We start from the raw sequence: 22,333 nt of genomic DNA on the forward strand, positions 1-22,333 counted from the left end.
TTTCTTTCTTCCTTTGACCCAGGATAATAACCAAGATAGCAGAGGAAAAGTCTATTTTGTCCTCCGCTTTGACAGAACCAAGTGAATGATTGAGAGAACCCCTTCATTTGTGCACTTACCATAACAGCAGTCACTCTTGTCCCCATCCCCCTGTGCATTGTATTGCATTCATTCATTTAACAAGGATTCATTAAGCATCTATTATTGGCATGACATCAGCATACCATATCAGCACACTGACTTCAGTAACATGCGTCTTCTGGGAACATTAGCACTCATGAGGTGAATATGACCCCAGTTTTGCCTCTGAAGAATCTGTCTACAATGAAGCCTATCAGGAGGTTAATGGTCTCCTGTGTTTTCTAGGGGCACAGGGAAACAGCTTTATATCAACTCTAGACCCTTCAGGGAAATTTATCTGACCAGCAAAATGTCACTTGCTAATATTTCACATAAGAAGTCATTATCTGAGCTCATGGACACAATGAATTCTGTCCTTAATAGAGGTTGTTGCTGCTTGTCCTTCATTCTCAAAGAGAACTGTGATATCAGGGAGGTGACACCATGACTTACAAGTGAACTGGAAGGCAGGGCTGTGCCAAGTCAGCAGCCTCACTCTCTCCTCCTGAGCCATCCAGGAGATCAAGACAACTGTAGATGTCCCAGAATGCGGTAGGGGATCTTGTCCTTTTCAAGTTAAAGTCTTTAACAGGTCTCAGTTTGACTGAGGCAACACCCATTCAGTGACTGAGGCTTATTTAGAAATGAAATCTCTTTACTTAGTAAAAAAAAAAAATCGATCTGTGAGGGGAAGGCACTCAAGATTTCTGGTCAAAACAGAAAAATTGCTATTTACACTCATTCTGACACAATCAGGGTCCGAACGTTGATCAAGCAGGGCTTGACCTGGGACCTATCATTGACCAATCTATGAGAGCCAGAGTGATTTGAGGTTAGAAAAAAGTTTTAGAGTTCTTTCCTTCCTTCCTTCCTTCCTTCCTCCCTCCCTCCCTCCCTCCCTCCCTCCCTTCCTTTCTTCCTTCCTTCCTTCCTTCTTTCCTTCCTTCCTCCCTTCCTTCCTTCCTTCCTTCCTTCCTTCCTTCCTTCCTTCCTTCCTTCCTTCCTTCCTTCCTTCCTTCCTTCCTTCCTCCCTTCCTTCCTCCCTTCCTTCCTCCCTTCCTCCCTTCCTTTCTTCCTTCCTTCCTTCCTTCCTTCCTTCCTTCCTTCCTTCCTTCCTTCCTTCCTTCCTTCCTTCCTTCCTTCTCTTCCCTCTGCCCACACAGAGTTGCTCATTTGTAAAATTAAGAATAATTAGCACTATAATATTTATTTCATGGGATGATAATTAAACCAAAGCACTTTGCAAACTGTGAATCATTGTATAAATGTCTAGCACTATGCCAGTACCTGGCATAAAGTAGATGCTTAATAAATGTTAATGACTAACTGCTGTTGTCATTATTAAAAATGTGATTTTAGCAGCATCTAAACTCCCTCCTGGACCAAAAGTTATTTCCCCCTATGCTTGGTCACAGTTTGTCACTACTTACTGTGATATAGATGATGTAAGATCCTGCTTTATTTATTGTTTTATTCAGTTTAAGACAGTATGATGAAATGGAGACTTGAAAGCTTTCTTCAGAAAAATGTGTTCCCCATGAAAATCATTATTATTATATTATATTATATCAATTACATTATGTTATGTTATAAAAATATATGTCATATATTTTTACATATAATATAAAATATTATATATTATATTATGTTATTGTATTATGCTATATTATGTTATTATAAAAATTATACCAGCCTTTATATAGATGTAACTATAAGGATAATGTTATTTATGAAGCTACTGAATTTTGAAATCAATTAGGTATTAAACAGGGTGATATATGTTCCCTTAAGGTGTTTGACTGTCATAGAAGATATTCTCTATACAAAAGAATTTTCTGTTGATATTAGCAGTAACAAATATGTATTCATAGCACTTTCTGGGCATAGTGGGAGATGAAAAGTTTAAATGAGATCTGGTTCCTACCCTCTAAGAGTTTATTGTCTAGTGGGGATATAAGACATCAATACAGATAGTTGCAATACATGATATTATGTGATAAGTGAATTAGAAAGGTACAAAACTTTCTCCATAATAGTCTCTAATATCTGTGGTGCTATGATTTCAAGCCATGATGCCTTAGCCCTGACTTTCTTTTTCAGTTTCCAACTCCACTATCTATAGGATTTTGATTTCTGTTTACTTGTTACTCTCCTTGAAAGACCAAGAATGTCCTATGAGGGGCTGAGAAATCAGTAGCATAGCTGGGATGAGAGCTGGGAGATCTGAGCCTCATCAAATTCCTAAATGGGCAAATGGCAGAAAAAAAATTGTACTTCTGCCTCACAGCATTGTTACGGGGTAATGGTGAGGAAAAACGATAAAACTCTATACAAACGTGAGCTGTTATCAGTTATCCAAATACTAACATTCTTAGGCAAATAGACCAGTCTAAACTGAATCAAACTGGGCCAGTTTGTACTGGTTTACACTGATTTTAGCCAGTTTGAACTGAATTGAGCCAGTTTAGACTGGTTTAAATTGGTTTCTGTCAGGCCTAGAGGCCTAAGGGCTACTCGAGTCTTACCTTACCTATCGCAGGTCTTTGGCTGGCCAAACCGGATAAACATATGAGAGAAGAGACTTTCCAGAGTCGAACAAGGGTTAGGCTTTATTCAGGGTCTTGGTTACATGTGCAGGGGGAACTCTTCCTGAGGAGAGAGGAATCTCCCAAGGAGGCAAAGATCTTACAGTAAGAGAATGGAAGTGGAAGTGGAAGAGGGAGAGAGGGAAGAGGGGCCTTCTGTCCTCTAAGGGCCCCTCAGTGCTAAGAGTGCCTTCAGGCTTTCCTGACCCTACTTAAACTCTCCCAAATAGAGTCTCTTTCTCACCTGAATACCGTGCCTGTTAGATAACAATAGGTGTGCTCAGACCCGGGCCAATCTCGAGGGCGGGGATGCTCTCTCCCAGCACGTTTCCCACGGGAAGAGGCAGAAATGCACGAGATAGCCCGGTCTCACACCTCAATTCCCTGCTGTTCCCTGGGGGGCCTCATGAGAACTCTAAGGTTTAGAAGTCCTCACCTTTACCTGCCCGAGACTGTCCACATGGAACTGAGCTTACACCCCCAACAGGTTTCAACTGGTTTAAATAGTTTTAGACTCTATGTGGTTTTAGCTGGTCTGAAATGGTTTTAGCCAGGTTGAACTGGTCTTAACAAGTTTAAACTGATTTGAACATGCAAAAAGCAATTTAAACAGGTTAAGTTGAGCCAAAACCAGTTTAAATACATTCAAACCAGTTCCCACCTGAGGAAACTAGTTAAATTAGCCAAGAAAACTGTAAACATGTTCAGTCCATTCCAGACTGGCCAAAACCATTTTAAACTGGACAGACTGGTGTTGAATGGGTTTAAACTGGTTTTGACTGGTTTGAACCAGTTTAAACTGTTTTTTAAACCCATTCACATCCTCCAAAATGAGTTTAAACTGGACAAATCCATTTTAAACCAGTTCAAACCAGCCGAAGTCAAGTTTAAACCAGTTCGAACCAGTTTAAACTTCTTCAGAACAGTTGGAACTGATCAAAAGACAGTTCAAACTGGTTCAAACCTGGCACAGCCTGTTTAAATTAGTTCAGATCAGTTTTAATTGGCCAAAACTACTTTAAAAAACATGGCCTTTAAATTGGTTCAGAGCACCTTAATCTGACTCAGACCAGTTGAAACCAGTTCAGACTAATTCAAACTGCCTAAATCCAGGTCAGACCAGTTCAAACCAGTTTAGAGCAGCTAATACCAGTTTAAACTGGTTCAAACCACTTCAAAGTAGTTTAGACCAGTTTAAACTGGCCAAAACCAGTTTAAAACCTCAATGATTTTGGAAAATGGAGTGCTTACTGTCGAGTTAAACATAAATACCAAAGTCCTTGGAGATCTTTGATGAAAAATAATTGCTCCTAATACATTAAAAAAAACAAACGTTGAGACTGCTCAGTTCTTCATGGCTAATGAGATTCCCCAATAAGATAGTATCTCTCATATTAATAAAAGGATTGAAAAAGATATAGAAAGCAAATTTAGCATCTCCTTCCAAATTGTTTCCTCTCATAATGGCATTGAAGAATTGTGATAGTTTAATTATTTTGCCAACTGAAACATAGTCTAATGAACACAAATGTCATTTGTCATGTCATCTTGAGAATGACAAACCTGCTTTAATTTGACTTTGACTAAAAGCTTTCTGTCCATATTAAATGAAGACTTATTAATCAATTATGGTTGCTGGCAAATTTAGAGATCGTTAGCCATTGGCAAGGGATATCCATCCAGTTACCTCCTGAATAACTTAATAGAACATTGAGTGTCATGACTTGGAGGGGCTGCTTATCAGCCAAGAATAGGATGCAATTTTCTTGACACTTTTTTATGACTATATATTTAGTCTTTCCTTGAAGAGCCAAAGATACATAGTTGACTGTTTTTAGATACCATTTATTCACTGCTTTCCTCCTTTCTTTTGATGACTCTAACTAGGTATAAATGTTTTTGAGATCAGACTACAAGAAAACAAGCTACAGGGAATAACCAATAAGATGAGGCTGAATTACCTTTCTTTTATTGAATTTGTTTCTGTTTGTCATTATGAATGTGACAAACCTCAACAGACATGGACAGTTCACTATACAAACAACAGAGAATTGTATATGAAATCATGACTGACTTTTTTTTGGTGTATTTCAAATTTCACATGGTAGTTCTAACCTGGCTACGCTTATTTGTATCTACTTCCGAACTTTCTTCTACTCTTTCTAACTCTATAATGATTTTTCTTTTCTTCCTTTTAGTTTCATTATCACTGTCCTTCCCCCATCAAGTCACACCACATCTTCCCCCCACCAGCATCTGGTGCCTGATGCGAACTCATGAAGAGGAGTCTTCCTGATTCCAGGTCCAGCCCTCTATCCACTATGCCACCTAACACTCAGGAAATATTTTTTGGCTAAATGTTAAATGGAGATGACATTCATAGCTAACACAGATAAAATAAAAATAACTCTCCTTGCCCTCCTTAGACAAGTCAGTCATCCATTTGATTCATATCTCATTATTTTCTGAATGTCCTCTACATTCACTAAATTTTGCCTAAATTAGGTAACTCAGGATAATCACAGAGCTCCTAGAGGAATATCTGAGCTGGAGGGGACCCTGATAAGGAGGTGAAGTTCCTAGTCCAAAGTCACATGATCAAAGAGTGGTCTGAACCCAGCTCTCTCACTTCACAGTTCAGGGCATCTTTCCACCTGGTTTATCTGAGTATATTTCAGGTAAATACAATGAATGATGGCCCAGTAACAAAATGATTCTTTCTTTTTTTTTTTTTTTGGTTTAGCAACTATGTCTTGTTTTATATTTCATGGGTAATATTTATATCACTCGACTCAAGAGTTCAGTCAGAGCTGATTATGACATCTTATGGCAGTTACCAATGGCTTCCCCACAACTCTATGAGCAGTTCCATTAGAATCAGGATCAGATTGTTATTGCCTTTCCCTCTGTCCACCTTTTGGTCAGGAATAACTAGTTTTGAAGACATCTAGGTCTACAACAGTTCTAGGCTGCATTTACTTTCTAGTCCTTCCTTGTTGGAATGATGGAAGACAGCTCCCATCAGCAGGGGCTGTGGGCTTTGGTCAACATCTCCCTTCAGTGGTACATCACCAGGGGTTTGCCTGTGTAGTTGACATTATCCTTAAGCAGAGGGGAGCCCACAGCCATTTGAACTTTGTTCCATTTTGGTCCTTTCTTTAAGATGGGCTTGACAGAGTGGGGAGCCCAACGAGTCAGGTACCAATTGAGTTGGGGTTTTTTCTTGGGAACAAATCCTTCAGGAAGCTTAGGCCTATGATTCAGTAGCAGACCTGCCCAGTGAGCCATCTTTACACACTTCCACTTTCCGATGCTCTTCCATGCATAGACCTGTGATTGTCCATGGCAGCATTCCCCCATTAGGTTGGATGAACTGACAGCAGAAGGACATCCACATAGTTATACTTGTGTTTCAGGTTCCAACTACAGATTAGGCACTGGCCAGAGGGGTTAGGAGGATCTGGTGCCACCTTGGAAGTTTCTATGATTTGGCCTTCAGTAATAGTTGTCTTGCCTTCTTGGATCTCCACCACTTTTCAGAGGCCCCGGGCTGGAGGCCGAGACCAACTGACTTGAGCTGGCCCCTCAAGGAAACCTCAGAGCAGCTGCCCACATCCTGACCACAGGGCCCTGAAGGCCGCCATGGTGAAGATCCCCAAACAAAATGATTCTTAAGAGCAACTTCTTGTTCCTTTCCTCCAGGTGTCTGCTTGGCACTCTCCAACACAAAGCTTTTTGCCTAACTACAATAAGCTCTCCCACTCCATACGTTGGTCTATCCTCATCAGTAACTTTTCTCTCACCTTGATACTTGAATGTTGGGTTCAGAAAGCTTCTCCCAGCTGTCACTGCTTATTATACCCACCTACACATCATTCCTCTTGCTTTCTGATAAACAATAACTGACTGTATCTAGGTTAAGAGATTATGCTCCTGATGCCCTGTGGCCACCACTGAGGACCACAAGCATTTGATATGACTCTTTGGTCTCACCATTAGCATCAGGCTTTCATTTGCAGACTCTTTCCCAGACTCTCTCTTCACTGGCCTCTTAAATGTTTTCATTCTCTTACCCCTTTTTGCTCTGGACATTATATGATTCTAGGAGATGTCACTGAATGAAATCAGGGTGCTCCTTTGAAGGCCCGGAGTCCCCTGAAACAGTCCTGAGTTGGCCTTTACGTTGAATCCTGCTAGAGCAATCATAATGACCCCCGGAGCAACAAGATAAGTGAGAAGCTGGTTGTTGCTACTAGAAGAATGTCTGTCCTGGGGACACCGTGTGGCAGGTGCAGTCTAGACCCAGCTGTCAGTAGAATCATCAAAGGTATGGTGCTAAATCCTACTTAGATTAGGGCTCTTAATTCTAGGGCCGTTTTTTCAGTTGTATCCAATTCTTTGTGACCCTGTTCGGGGTTTTCTTGGCAAAGATAATGGAATAGTTTGCCCTTTCCTTCTCCAATTCATTTTGCAGATGAAGAAACTAAGGCAAATAGGGTTAAGTGACTTTCCCAGAGTCACACAGCTATTAAGTGTCTGAGGTCAAATTTGAACTCAGGTCTTCCTGACTCCAGGCCCAGAACTCTATCCTCCCCACAATTACACATGCTATCACTGAGAAGAGTAAACTTAGATTGTAATAGTACACCATAATACTAGATGGCTTTGTGGAAAGTCCTCCCAACTCTTTGTCTATGATCCTTGTCACTCTAGATCTCCAAATAACCCAGGGAGAAATTTCAGAAGGTCTCAGAATTTGATTTAAAAAAATAGGAAATGATTACATCTTTATTTTCATTCACTTCTAATTGAAATTTGTTATTTCTTTCAATTATGAATGTAGACAACAAACCACAATACTATTGGTTTTCACCAGACTGCCGAAGGGGTACAGGCCAAAAAAAAAAAAACCGAAAACCAAGCTAAGAACCCCTGCTCTAGAGGATGAGAATCTTAACTGTTGAAAACATTTTGGGACATTAAAAATAGGAAAGATGAGAAACTGTATAGCATAATGGTTTGAGGTCTGGTCCTGGAATCAGAAAGTTTTGGTTCAAGTTCAGTATTCTCTAAAACATTTTATCTGTGTAAACCTGGTTGAATCACTTATCCTTTTAGTGTTCAAGGTGATGCTCCTTGACCATAAAGGGGACAACAAATTGGTGAAAGAAGTTTCCTTCCCAGGAGGTAAGGATACTAGTGAAATCACAGGTCTGGCTCCCACCCACTCCAATAAAAAAAGGCACAGGATAATAGATGGAAGGGTAGAGGGGACCTCAGAGCCTTCTAGACTTTCTAGTCCAACTCCCTCATGGAATGAGGAGATTCCACGAACAAGGACATGAGTTCCATAATACAGTGATTTGTCCAAGGTCACACAAGTAGTGATTGCCAAAAGTGGGATTTGAACCTATGACCTCTGATTTCAGAGATGGTGCTCAGATATTAGGTATTATGCGCAAATATCTAAACTTCATTGTGTAGACTTGGATTTAACCATTTAGTTAGCTATTTGGCCTGAAATTTTCCTTATCTCTTCTACTCTCCCACCTAACCTCCCATCCCCAAGCTTTTATCTCATTTGCTTAAAACAAATCTGTTTTTCCAGCAGCTTCTGAGAAGGTCTTTCTTGAATGAGTTGTGAAGTCATATGGATGCTTGGCGTGTTTTGAGAGAAATTTTCATCCTTGTCCTGAGGGGGAGATAAAAAATTAATGACCACTTTCAGGATGATTTTATCCCTTCTGTGGTTTCCAATATCTGCTCTGTGGGAGGCTTAGAGATCTTTTGAGTTACTTGGCCATCACTTAGGAGAGCCAATTCAATTGAGCTAGTTTTTACATGACATTTGATACTTTGTGAGGATAGGGTCTCTCCCCTAATTCATTTAGCTCAGTTGCTTAAAATAAAAATGAAACCTAGAAAAACACCTACAAAAATTAAAACTTGAATTAAAAAAAAAGTCTAGAAGTTTCTGGTATGTTTTTAGTTTTTTTCCCCCCCTCTTTTGCTTTTCACATTTTCTGCCTTCATTTTGCATGAGGAGTGAGTGGCTTTGGAACTGAGTTTGAGGATGCAGGGTTGCTTTTTCACAGATTGAGGTTTGACCCCTTGACCCCAGTCAGACTCTTTTGTTCAACACTGATCACCACTGGCCTTGGAAATTAGGTTAAGATTGATTCTTCTGCAAGTGACCACTTTGGTTACTCCTTAGGGAATCACTAACATCTGGGGATTATATACTTGGGCACATTAGGCTGGATATCTCTATTGCTTGATTTCTTCCATTCTTCTTTTTACCTGTGAAGACTTGCAGTTGATGGTGGGCAGGAAGCATTGAGAATAACCATCTCTCCTATCTAGCCCGACAGATTTTCCAAATGTGATTCCAAATGTGATTTCCTTGGAAAATTCCAAGGATTTCTCTAGGATCAGACAATGTTGCCTTTGCATCTGTTTTAAAGTCTGGTATAATTGATCTCTGCCTCAGTTTTCTCAGGATAGTAATGAGGATAATAATAATACCTATATCCCAGGATGGCTGTGAGGATCAAGTGAGCTAATAATTATAAAATCCATAGCACAGTGCCTGGAACATAATAAGCACTTTATCAATGTTATTTATTTATTATTATTATTTTGTCATATAGGAGCATGGATTTAGAACAGGAAAGGACCATAAAGAAATCTTCTATTTTTACTGCATATAACTGAGAAATAAGAAATACAGGTAATAAGGTACAGAAATTTATCTTACCCTACAAGAAAAGAGATAAGATAGGGATAAGAGAAGGATGGGGAGTGATAGAAGGGAGGATACATTGAGGGAAGGGGTAATCAGAATGCAAGGTATTATGGAGTGGGGCGAGGGGAGAGATGGGGAGAAAAATTAGAACTCAAAATTTTGTGGAAATGAATGTTGAAATCTAAAAATAAATAAATAAAAAGAAATCATCTGGTTTAACCCCTTCAAGTGAGGAAAATAAGACCGCCTTGAAGTTAAATAACTAGTACAGGGTCACATAGGAAGTAAGTGGAAATGCTAGGATTTGAGCCCAAGTCCTCTGACTTAAAATCCAGGGGAGAAAATGTCTTTTGAGGATAAAGATCTTTTATGTAAATGGTCACACTCATTTACAATACTCTAAAAATATTTTTTTTAACTCACACTTTTTGTTTTGCACACCACAAGGGTTTTCTGATAGGTCATGTTGACCAGTATCCCATCTCTTCCTTGAAAGAGAAAATAAGAGTAAAATGAAGCCAGATGATACAATGACCATTCCTGCAAACCTATGCAACGTTCTGTATTCTGTGCCTCATCTTGCCTTTGCCCCGTTTTGGAGGGAGTCCTTTTTAATCATTATAATGTAGTTAGAATCAGGCATCTGGTCTAGTGTATGAGAACCTTTTTCTTCTTTCTTCTTCTTTCCTACATTTTCTTCTTTCTTTTATCGCTACTATTATGGGGCAGAAGTGGGTGTTGTTCTTGCTCTGACAAGGAAACAAGGAACGTATGTGTTGTAAACCTATGCTTGGCTTCTCTCAATTCGCTGCTGGTTTAGGGAGCAAATTTAGCTTTAGGCAAAGGTTATGTAGTTGGATAACAAGAGGAAAGTCAACAAAGATTTCAAGCTGTAATGGATTGTAGAGGTCATCTAGTCAAACCCTATCACTTTACAGCTAAGAGATCAGAAGGCTCTGGTGTGTTGCCTCGGGTCTCACGAGGGGCAGAGCTGAGATTTGAGCCCATGTCCTCTGACTTCAAATCTAGTGCTCTTTTCAGCATACCACAGTGTCTCAGTTGTGAACAGGCAAGGAAATCAACATGTGTTAAGTACCTACTTCTTGTTGAACATGTTGCTAAATGCTTTACAAAATATTATAAATGTTATTTCATTTGTTCCTCACAACACTGTGAAGTAGGTGTTTCATTATTGGTCTCATTTTACATTTACATTTGACAGATGAGGAAACTGAGGCAGACAGTGATAATTTGCCCACGTTCCCATAGATAGTTAAGTATTTGAGGCTAGATCTGAACTTAGATCTTTCTGACTCTAGGCCCAGTGCTACCCAGTTGCTTCTTGGGGAGAGGGAGAAGAGAGATGAGGATGGGGAATGAAAATGTTGATGACAGAAAAACAATTATTAAATAGGAACCCCTGCTACTGTATTTTCAATGAGTTGCTCAATCGCATTCTATGAGAAAGCATATTTTAATACCAGGCTTCAACATTGTTTTTTTTTTTTTAAATTAATTAATTTATTTTAATTAATTTATTTGTTTTCAGTTTTCTACAATCACTTCCATTAATCTTAGATTTTCTCCCCCTCACTCTTCCCTCCCTGAGATAGTTAGTGTACAATCTTATATGAGTTCTATACATACATTCTTACTAAATACATTTTCACCTTAGTCACATTTCATGGAAGAATTAAAATGAGTGGGAGAAACCATGAGAAAAAGCAAAACTTAACAAAACACAAGAGAAAATAGTCTGCTTCATTCTGTGTTCCAGTTCCATAGTTCTTTTTCTGGATGTGGAAGGCATGTTGCCTCAAGAGTCCATTGGGAATTTTTTAGGTCCTTGCATTGCTTTGAAGGGCTAAGTTTACCAGAAAAATTCCTGGTGGTTGTTACTGTGTACCAAGTTCTCCTAGTTCTGCTCCTTTCACTCAGCATCAGTTCATATAAGTCCTTCCAGGCCTTTCTGAAGTCTTCCTGTTCATTATTTCTTATAGCACAATAGTATTCCATTTTATTCATATATCACAACTTGATCAGCCATTCCCCAGTTGATGGGCATCCTCTTGATTTCCAGTTCTTGGCCACCACAGAGAGTGCTGCTATAAATATTTTTGTGCATGTGGGACCTTTTCCCATTTTTATGATCTCTTTGGGATACAGTCCTAGAAGCAATATTGCTGGGTCAAAGAGTATGCACATTTTTGTAGCCCTTTGGGCATAGTTCCAAATTGCTCTCCAGAATGGTTGGATCAGCTCACAGGTGCACCAGCAATGAATTAGTGTTCCAACTCTCCCACATCCTCTTCAACATTTATCATCTTCCTGTTTCGTCATGTTGGCCAGTTTGATAGGAGTGTTGTGGTGTATCTCAGAGTTGTTTTGATTTGCATCTCTCTAATCAACAGTGATTTTGAGCATATTTTCATATGATTATAGATATCTTTAATTTCTTCCTCTGAAAATTAGTCTTTGACATTGTTGATCACCCTCTTCTCTTTAGTTTTTTGGGATACTACTCTTCCTTGTTTCCCTTCCTGCCAATAATTCCCTTCCTGTAATAACTAAATAGTAATTGTTTCTCTTTTACCCAGGAACCCTGAAGGTCTTCCCCTGGTTTGATTTTTGTTTTTTTGATTAAAGGGACCATCCCTTGAGTAACTTAAAGAAGCTTCTTCATTGAATGGGCATGTCACACTAAAAGTAAGATTGTGATAAGACCTAAGCCTGAAAGGGCCAGGATCTCTCCTTGCATCCTGGGCCATCTCTAGTCATCCTGATGCATTTCAGTCCACTGGACTCAGATGGCTTGGGAGAAGAAGGTAAGGTTGATGATCTTGCACAGCCCTCACTCACTCAAATCAAAGTCAATTGCAAGTCATGTCATCATCTTGATGTCATGGTCCTCTTTGAGAATAAAGGACAAAACACAAGTCCTGCCAATCAGAACGCTCTGGGAAAGAAGACAATGTTATTTTCCAGTCATCATTACTCTTATGAATTCTATTTCATAATATTTACTATTTCCATCACCAGCTAAAGTGAAGAGTTGTGGTCATGTCAATAGAACCCAGTGCTGGAATGACCTATATGGAAGCCCAGTTCTATCACCGTGTGACCTTTGATCAATCCACTAACCTTGGAGCCTCAGTTTCCTCACATGCTGTTTTGTGGGTAATAGTGTTTACACTGCTTTTGAGAACCAAATGAGATGATGAATGTAAAGTGCTTTGTCTATAAGGTGTGTGGCCAAGGTGAAGCTCTGGTTGTCCTGCCATCCTCTTTATCTTCATCATTACCATCCTCTTGAAATCAAAAGAGAGTAAAATTTGCCCAAATTTAGATTGTTTTTAATAAATACATTTTTTTCAGTGTACTATACAAGCCCTAACAAACTCACAATTAGTTTCACCTCCACCCTTTCCCTCCAGACAAAGCATAATACATGAAAGTAGGCAAAAATATCCTAAGAGATTGATTGGACTGATGGTAACGCAGCCTTATGTAAGTCATCCCATTTGTCCTGAGAAAGGGTGGATATGTGCTTTAACTTGCATTTTAATGCTAGCACTATCCTTTGCATTTGTTGCTGTTTCAAGTTGACTCTGAGAACAACTGCCAAGAGGCCCCATTGGGAGGTCTACAGGGTTGGAATGTTTTCTCAGATGGATGTTTTAGATGAAAGCTTCTCACATTCTGTTCATGCAGCACCACAGGAGACCCACATTTCACTTTGTAGTGAGAAAATGGGGGCATAGTGTCCAAACCATTCTCTACTTTGGATTTTATGAAGATTAATCTGCTTTCTGGCAATATATTCTTTTAAAGCAAAATCCACCCAGTAGCATCATAAGGAATATAGGACATGGGTTTTGGGTGTGCTAATGAAGAGATCTCCCACTGTCCTTTGGGACCTTGTTATAACAGAGAGCTATGACCTGGAAGAGGCATTACAAATACCTTTCCACTCTTCAATAGGCCTGTCCCTGTCCCTATGGAAAGTATGTCAACCTGTGCATAGATAGAAAAGAGAATTTGATGTCTGAACAGTCCCTATGATCCAGTAAATTTTAGAAAAATCTTTGAGTTCAGAAATTTAGGAAGCCTTGCAGTGCTGGCCCTAGGGACTCCAGAAAGCATGGATGAGGGGTGAGGGATGGGAGAAAGTATACAAAAAGGAATCTCTATCGGCTACTGCTTATTTTGAGTAGATCTGAAACTCCTATCGTACTATCAGCTTTATTACAAAGTTGAACTGGAGCTAGCCATGCTGGTTGGCAAGAGCTAGCTGTTAAAATTTCACCGTAAGCATTTATTTACACTTCAGAAATCAGCAAATTTTACAAATCAGGCCATGATTTATTGTTTTGTCAGTTGTCTAGACTTCAGAAAGTGATGGAGAAAATTTTACTACTGTAGATTGAACTTGTGTCTTCCATACATTTATTTTCCTCCTCAGAGACCCAGTTATGAAACATTTACCAGCACATTCCTGCTTATAAATCTAATTCTGAATGAGGGAAAAGATGTAGCTGCCCCTCATTATTTTCATACATGTCAGGATTCCCATTTGTGACTCCTTTCCCCTTCAAAACTTCCTTTGATGTAAAATTTAACATTATTTCACCTGTCTTAAAATGTTGGGTGACAGCTAGATGGCACAGTGAATAGGCTGCTGGGCCTGGAGTCAAGAAGGCTCCTCTTCCTGAGTTCAAATTCAGCCTCAGACACTTAATATGTGTGTGACCCTGTACAAGTTACTTAACCTTGTTTGCCTCAGTTTCCTCCTCTGTAAAATGAGCTGGAGAAGGAAATGGCAAACCACTCCAGTATCGTTACCAAGAAAGTCTCAAATGGGATCACAGAGAGCTGGACATGACTGAAAAAAAAAAACAACAAAGACTTTGGAGGGAGGGGCAGAGAATTACACAACATGATTCATCCTGTTATACTCCCTAGACCTGGTCCTACAGCCAGGATATGCCAAATCATCATCACTGGTTCTGTGAAAGTTTGGTTTTACATGAAATGACATTTTAGCAAATACTTTCTTCCATATGTAGCCCACAATTCTGGGTTATTTTCTCATTTGGGGGATCTTGGGAGTTTGCCTGTCTAGCACCCCCAATTTTATTTCCTTCCTAATCAAGCTTAAACTATTTAGTATTTGTAAAGCTGGAGATCTGTATGGTTTCCTAAAATGAAGGAAGAAGAGTTTTGCCTTGGAGTTGAAGCTTTTTTTAAAAACCCACATCAGGGGAGAGCTAGTCAGAAGTGGTGTATTCTCAAGTTGGTGGGGGCAAGATAAGTCAAATATGAATAATTTGGGGTCATAGATTCTGGTACATGATGTCTGAGAAACCCAGAGTTTGAGCTTCTGCTTCATGGATTATACATAGAAAAGATGATTGATAGAATGATATGAGTGGGATTTTATCATGTTGTGGTGAGGTTTGGTTATAATGTATCACAGTATTAATGCAAAAGGACATCGGTTGATACAAATTTATGTATGGTATATATTTGTTGATGATGGATGTTCCCCATGTGAACATGAGATATAATACAATTGTGCTTCTTGGATGATTCGTCCTGATCTGTCTGAAATTACAATTTTATTTCAGTAATGGAAAAAGACCCTTTAGTGTGAATTGTTTGTCCTGCGCATACTTAATTTGTTTCTTTCGTTAGTCATTCATAAGGCAGGAATGATATCTTTTACCACAGCCACACCATAATAAAAGAGACACATTTAATGCTGGAAATTTAGCAAATTTTATTGGGATATTTATTGGGTGGTAGGAAGATAGATAAGAAACACCAAAAGAATAGAAAAACAGGTAACATAAATGGACAAATTGGCATCTGAGAACATCAAACATTTCAAAAGGGCTAAAGGATAAAAGTTGTCTTTGAAGATGGAAACATATCTAGATAATATTATTATAATACGTATATGTGTATATATATATGCATACGTGTGTGTATATATAAACGTATATATACACATACATATGCACACATATAAACACACATACATATTATAAGAAAGGAAGGAATAAAACTCATGGTTGCATTTTTGTTTTCCTGACCTCAGCAACGTGTAAGAGTTGGGTTAGCACTCTTATGTTTTTGTTTTGATATTTCTATGAAATCAAGAAGATGCAATGTCCACAGAGTGGGAAGTACAACTCCCTAACATATGTTGCAGGACACACTGATGACATATATGTCAGTCAGAGTCAAAGCAGACAGATTGAGATAAAAGAAAGTCTTACCTTCTTGCTCTGCATGTGCCCCCAACTGCTCTTTCCCAGATCCTGATCACTCACTCCTAGTAGCAGCATTGTTTCTTACAGCAGCATTGTTGGCAGCAACATTTCTGTTGACAGCAACCCTTGCCACAGCCACAGCCCTTGCTGCAGCCACAGGAGCCACAACCACAGGAGATGCAGCTACAGGAGCGCCGGCAGCAGACAACCATGGGGCTGCAGCAGCCTCCACAGCAGCCACAGCAGCAAGGGCAGTAGGCAGAACAGCAGCCCACTTGGTGGCAGGTACAGGTGGTATAGCCACCACAGCCACCACTACAGCCACCACAGCTGCCACAGCCTCCACAGCCGCCACAGCTGCCACCTCTACAGCCACAGCAACCCCTAATGTCAGTAAAGTAGGTTCACGTGAAGCGAGGAGGGAGAATTCAGGAGAGGTGAGTAAATTTTGATGCTCTCCTTCTCCAAGGCAGCCCTTATATACTCTCTTAGCTGCTTCCTTGTTGTTGACGCTCTCTATTTTTGCCGATATTCACCTTCTCCTGTTTACCTCCTCATATTGGATACTGTCCCAAGGTTTTCACCTGTGTATTATTTGTTTTTAGATTCATGTCTCAGGAACGGATTTTACTCTTAAAAGATTGTTCTTTGCAATTTTGGATTGTAGCCGACGTCTGCCAATGGGCAATCCAAATATGGAACTACACGGCGGAAGATGTCACCAGCTCACAAACTCTTCCAAACCAAAAAAAAAAATTTCCAAAATGTAAATGTTAAAAGACTTCAGTGAGTTTCTCGTTAAACACCATACTTAAAAACACTTCTCTAGCAAAACTTGTTGAAGTCACCTGATGCATCTGTGTCCTTTCACTTAAGAGTCCTGATCTTTACCCTGTGCCTTTTTCTTTCTCTTCACAATCCCACTCCTTCCTCACTCCTAATTTTTGCTGCATTTCTTTCTTTCAAATTGTCTCTTCTCTTTCCCCCATACCAACACTTCAGTTATTTGCCTCCAGTCCTCGTGCTGAATCCCATGACCTTCTGTGCCTTCTGACAAGGAATTCATTTTTTCCTGTCTACTCACTAAGCTAGTTAGAAGGAAAATGGCAGCTGGCCACTCTGGTATCCCTTCCTGTGAAACATCTTACAGCCCTTCAATATTTCTCTAGCCCTTCCTTGCTCTATCCTCTCACATAACATTACATCGTTGTTTCATAATTTTCTGAATGTGTGGTTCTAGCCATTTGTGAACCCACCTAACTCTGCTGTGGTTTAGTGATCTTAATTTCTTCAAGTGGCTCTTTTGGTGCTCAGAAACCCAAACCTTGGTTTTATGTCAACACAGGGCCTGATACCAAGGCAGCAGAAATAAATAATGTCTTTTCTGCAACCACACTTTTTTTGAAGGTATGCTCAGGAATGTCATGAAAATTTGGAACACAGTTTGAAAATTCTTAACTCATGAACCATTTGTACATGAGTTTGTCATTGACTGTCACTGAGAATTGAATTTGTAGGCTTACTTGTCAAAAAAAAAAGATTCCCTTCCTTCTTTTCCTTCTGTCTAGTCATCCACTCATTCTGTAGTACACACTTAAATACCCTGACTAAGCTGTTTCTGATAGAGTCAGGCAGGTGGCATGATGGAGTGAGTGCTGGGTCTAGACTTCAGACACTTATTAGCAGCATGACTTTGGTAAGTCACTTGACCATTGCCTACAATAGTTTCCTAAGGTGTGAAATGGAGCTAATAACATTGCCTATCTCTCAGAGTTATTATGAGGATCAAATGAGATAGTATTTTCAAAGCACTTCGCATCCTGCAGACATAGTACATGGTACACAGTGTGTGTGTGTGTGTGTGTGTGTGTGTGTGTGTGTGTTCGTCCTTTGATGCCGAAGAAGACCATGCCATCAGAGAAATAATGACATGACTTGCACTTGACTTTGTTTTGAGTGAAGGAGGACTGTGCAGGTCACCAGCCTCACTTTTCCTCCAGAACCATCTGAATCCAGTGACCAGATATTCATCAGGATGAGTAGAGATGAGCCAGGATGAGGCAATTGGCGGTAAGTGATTTGCCCAAGGTCACACAGCTAGTGAGTGCCAAATGTCTGAGGTGAGATCTGAACTCAGGTCCTTCTGACTCCTTCAATGGTGCTCTATCCACTGCACCACCTAGCTGCCCCACATGGCACACAGTAGTGCTTAATGAATGAATGCATGTTCCCTTTCCTTCTAACATATGCTCTGCTTGCTGTGTTCTTATTTAAGGACAATTAATATGGGCAGTTGAGCTCTGCAGTCTTCTGAAAAAATCTCAGGACATTTTCAATTCAATTCCACGATTAATTATTAGCAACTCCCATGTGCCAAGTGTTGAAGATAGAAAGATAAAAATGAAATTGTCCCTGCCCCGAATGTGCTAATATTCCTCTTTCAGTTTTTCCAAACAATTGCTATATCTCCTTCTCTGACCTTCATGCCCGATGGTCTTCTGGGTCTTCCCATCCTGTGACCTGTCCTTACCCACCCTTCCTCCTCATCTCTTCCAGGTCCAAACTGAGTAGTGTGACCAAGCAGCAGAAAGATGTCCCTTATGTCTTGTCTCTACCTTGATTCTTTACTCCATGTGCTGTATTTTACATATACACATATTCAGCCTGTACACAGATATATATATGTGTGCATACATACATACATGTACACATATAAATGTATATATATACATGTATACATTTATTTGTCTATCTGTCTCTATCTATCTACATGTTGTATCCCTATCCTCAAAAAAATAAAACTTTCTCAAAGACAGATCTTATTTTGATTTTGCTTTGGCATCCTTGATCCTTGTTTGTTGAACTGAATTGAATTGAATTTGTCCAAAGGCCCCTTTTATGTTAAAAATGGTATAGTGGATAAAGTGCTGGACCTCGAGTCAGGAAGACTCATTTTCCTGAGTTCAAATCTGGATTCACTAACAGACATTCACTAACTTTGTGATCCTGGGCAAGTCATTTAACCCTGTTTGCCTCAGTTTCCTTATCTGTCAAATGAGCTGGAGAAAGAAGTGGCAAACCACTCCAGTGTCTTCCCATGAAATCCCCAAATGGGGTCAAGGAGAGTTGGCCACAACTGAAAAATGATTAAACAACAAAAAGGCTAAAGGCCTATGGTGAGAGGACTCTGATATTACGCTTCATATAAGCAAAGTAATGTACAAAATCAGTAATAGCATCTGTGGTATGCCAGTGCATGAAGCATATAACCGTGAGCCTCTACCTTCCAGGACTGTCGTGACAGTCAAATGAAAGATGTCTAGAAGTGTTACTGTTTAGTTGATTTGCCATGTCTGACTTTTCATGACCCCATTTGGGGTTTTCTTGGCAAAGACACAGGCGTGGTTTGCCGTTTCCTTCTCCAGCTTATTTTACAGGTAAGGAAACTGAGGCAAACAGGGTTAAATGACTTGCCCAGGGTCACACAGCTGGTAAGTGTCTGAGGCCAGATTTAAACTCAGGTCTTGATTCCAGGGCCAACACGTTAGCCAATGTCTATAATGCACTTTGCAAATCTCAAAGCTTTCTATAAAAATATTTTTATTACAGCTACTGCTGCTACTAATTCAAATTTAAATACTATTTTGAAGTTTATAAAATGTCTTCCTCACAACAACTTTATGAGGTAGATAGTGCAACTCTTATTATACCTAATTACAGATTAGGAAACTGAGGGTCAGAGGGGTTAGCTTGTCCAAGGTCATACGTAGTTAGTAAATGTTAGAGCCAAGATTTAAGCCTTGGAAGATTTAGAGTACTGGCTCTGAAGTCAGGAAAATCTGAGTTCAAATTTGGCTTCAGATACTGACTAGCTGTGTGACGCTGGGCAAGTCACTGAACTTCTATTTGCCTCAGCGTTTGTGAAGCCCTAGGTATGTCCTGGTACATAGTACATATATATATATATATATATATATATATATATATATATATATATATATATATATATACATATATATATGTATATATATATACACACACACACACACACACACACACACACATGCATGTACGTGTATATATACACGCACACATATACTTACATATATACACGTATATTTATACGTGTGTGTATATATGTATGTATATGTACGTATATACATACTGGTAAATAGGATTGTGAAAGAGTGACTTGAAAGATCTTGAATAATGGAAGTTCTTCAGGATAGTTGCCTTTATTTTCAAAAAATATGTTGATTATAGGCCAGTGAGCTTGACTTTGTTGCTTGGAAAGGTCTATGTAGGGTGACTTGAAGCCAGGAAAGCTGATTGCTGACCACATTTGCATGTTGATGACTGGAACTGAGAACAAAAGATGAGATGGGAAAAGACGTCTTGCTATGGCTCCCTACCTTTTTGGTGTTTGCTTTCTCCAATACATAAATTTGCAGGGGAGATTCAGAGAACCTTACTGGACTGAGGAAAACCATATTGCCTTTGACCTACACAATCCTTTGCAGTTTTTGCAGTGCAGGTTTCTGGAATAGTCTGAGGGGAAATATAGGCAGATGATAAGGAATTGAATGAGGTACAGGCAATTTTTTAATCCTAAATCTGAAAGGCATGGGACAGGAATTTGACTTTAAACCTGCTAGCAGAAAGGGGATATTTCAAAAGATAGACTAAATGCTGATGGGGTCTAATTAGCAAGTTGGCTCATTTGGGTTTGGCTCTAAATAGTAACAGACCCTCCACAGGGCTGCCCTGTTTGTATATCCTTGCCATCTATGTGTGCTGGCCACAGATGTTCCGTCTATGACCCTCCATGCCTCAGCCTATGGTGTCTACTCTTCTCACCGCTGTTAGGAGTATTTGAGGGAGACTGTTCCTCAAGTTTAAGAGGAAAATATTCTATTTTACTTTTCTTACAATACTTTTGCTTGGAACTAATTATACCCTCTGGCTGATTAGTAAAAATAAACATATTTGTGAGGATTCTTGCAATATGGTTTTTTAAATGAATGTGAAACTGCAGTTTATCTTGAACCCAAGTTCAATTTTCTTAGGATGAAAGAATGTGTGAGAGCTAGTGTTACATCTAGAACGTAGTGCTACATCTAGAACATAGTGCTACATCTAGAACGTAGTGCTACAGGAATGGTTAGTAAGCACATAGAAAAGGAAGCAGTAATTAAACTGAGGCAGCCTGCTCTTATCAAGCTGAGTCGTAATGCCAGGCAAACTTCATTTTCTTTTTTTGTACATTTTAAACCTCATTCCTTTTTAGATCAACGAGATTTCACAGATGTGATTTACCTGGATTTTAGCAAATCATTTAATAAAGGCTTATGAGATTTTTGGAAAAGATGTAGAAATATGGACTGGAAGATAATATAGTTATCCATTCCACATTGAGACTTTGTAGACATTGCAGTTTTGCTATATCATGAGTTGGCATAAAAAATTAAATGGAAATTTTGTGAGAGTTTTGTGGAAGCTGTAGAGGACACTCAAAGGCCAGCAGATGACATAGAAAAAGTTTAGAAACTCAGACATATATGACATATATATAGTACTGTATAATATCAATATATTTTTATCATTTAATACTATAATAATTCAGACTTCTCTGGTATAAAAGGAAGGTCAAAAACTTTTATGTGTATTTTCTAGATCATGGGGAGCTCTGCACCCCTAGCCCCCATGATGTGGAAAGCATAACTGTACAAGAAGGTTGGGAAAAGTTGAATGCTAGACTCAAAGAGTTGCCGTTAATGGTTGGATATCAACTTGGAGAGAGAATCTCTAATTAAATATACCAGGAATCTTTCCTTAGGTCTGTGGTGTTTGACATTTTTATTATTGATCAGGAAATAGGAAGAGATCACATGCTTATCAGATTTACAGATGAGACAAAGATAGGAGGAATAGCTAGGTTTTAAAAATCCACTTTACTAATAGAAGATAATAATTAATTTTAAAAAAATCTTATTATTTTTCTCTGGTGAACTACAAGCTTGATAGCTAGCATTTATATATTGCTCTAAGGTTTGCAAAACACCTTATTTTCTCATTTGATCTTCACAAAGACCCTGGGAAGTAGGTGCTATTATAATTATTCCCATTTTACGGAAGAGGAAACTGAGACTTAATTAAGTAGCTTGCCTAGAGTCACATGGCTAGTAGTATTGAAACTCAGATTTTTCCAATGCTGAAGTCCAGCATTCCATCCATTGCACCACCTAGATGTTCCAATGAGTCAACAATGGGATATAACATTACCCCAAAGCTACCTGGCAGGGCTTTTGTGAGGATCAAAGGAGATGATCATTGTAAAGTGCTTAGCACTGTTCCTGGCACACAGTAACTAAGACCTATATAAATATTAGCTGCAGAGTATCTAAAAGCAGAATTTTGCCCATCAGAACAGATCTGGATGTCTGGGCTTGGTTCTGGATATGCCATTTTCATAAGGACATTAATTAGAGGAGAAGGATTGGGAAAGTGAATGGATTCAATAGGGTTTTCATGCCCTGTAAGGATCATCGGAAGGAATGTTGGCCCAGAGAAGAGAAATCTTGGAGGAACATGATAGTTGTCTTCAAATA

General features: G+C 39.3%; 1 pseudogene; it reads right to left on the reverse strand.

The window, feature by feature from the left end:
* Positions 1-5,567: 5,567 nt before the first annotated feature.
* LOC140511678 (large ribosomal subunit protein mL66 pseudogene) lies at positions 5,568-6,349 on the reverse strand (annotated as a pseudogene).
* Between the last annotated feature and the right edge of the window lie 15,984 nt (positions 6,350-22,333).

The sequence above is a fragment of the Notamacropus eugenii genome, chromosome 6, assembly GCF_028372415.1.
Source record: "Notamacropus eugenii isolate mMacEug1 chromosome 6, mMacEug1.pri_v2, whole genome shotgun sequence".
Classification (NCBI taxonomy): Eukaryota; Metazoa; Chordata; class Mammalia; order Diprotodontia; family Macropodidae; genus Notamacropus; species Notamacropus eugenii.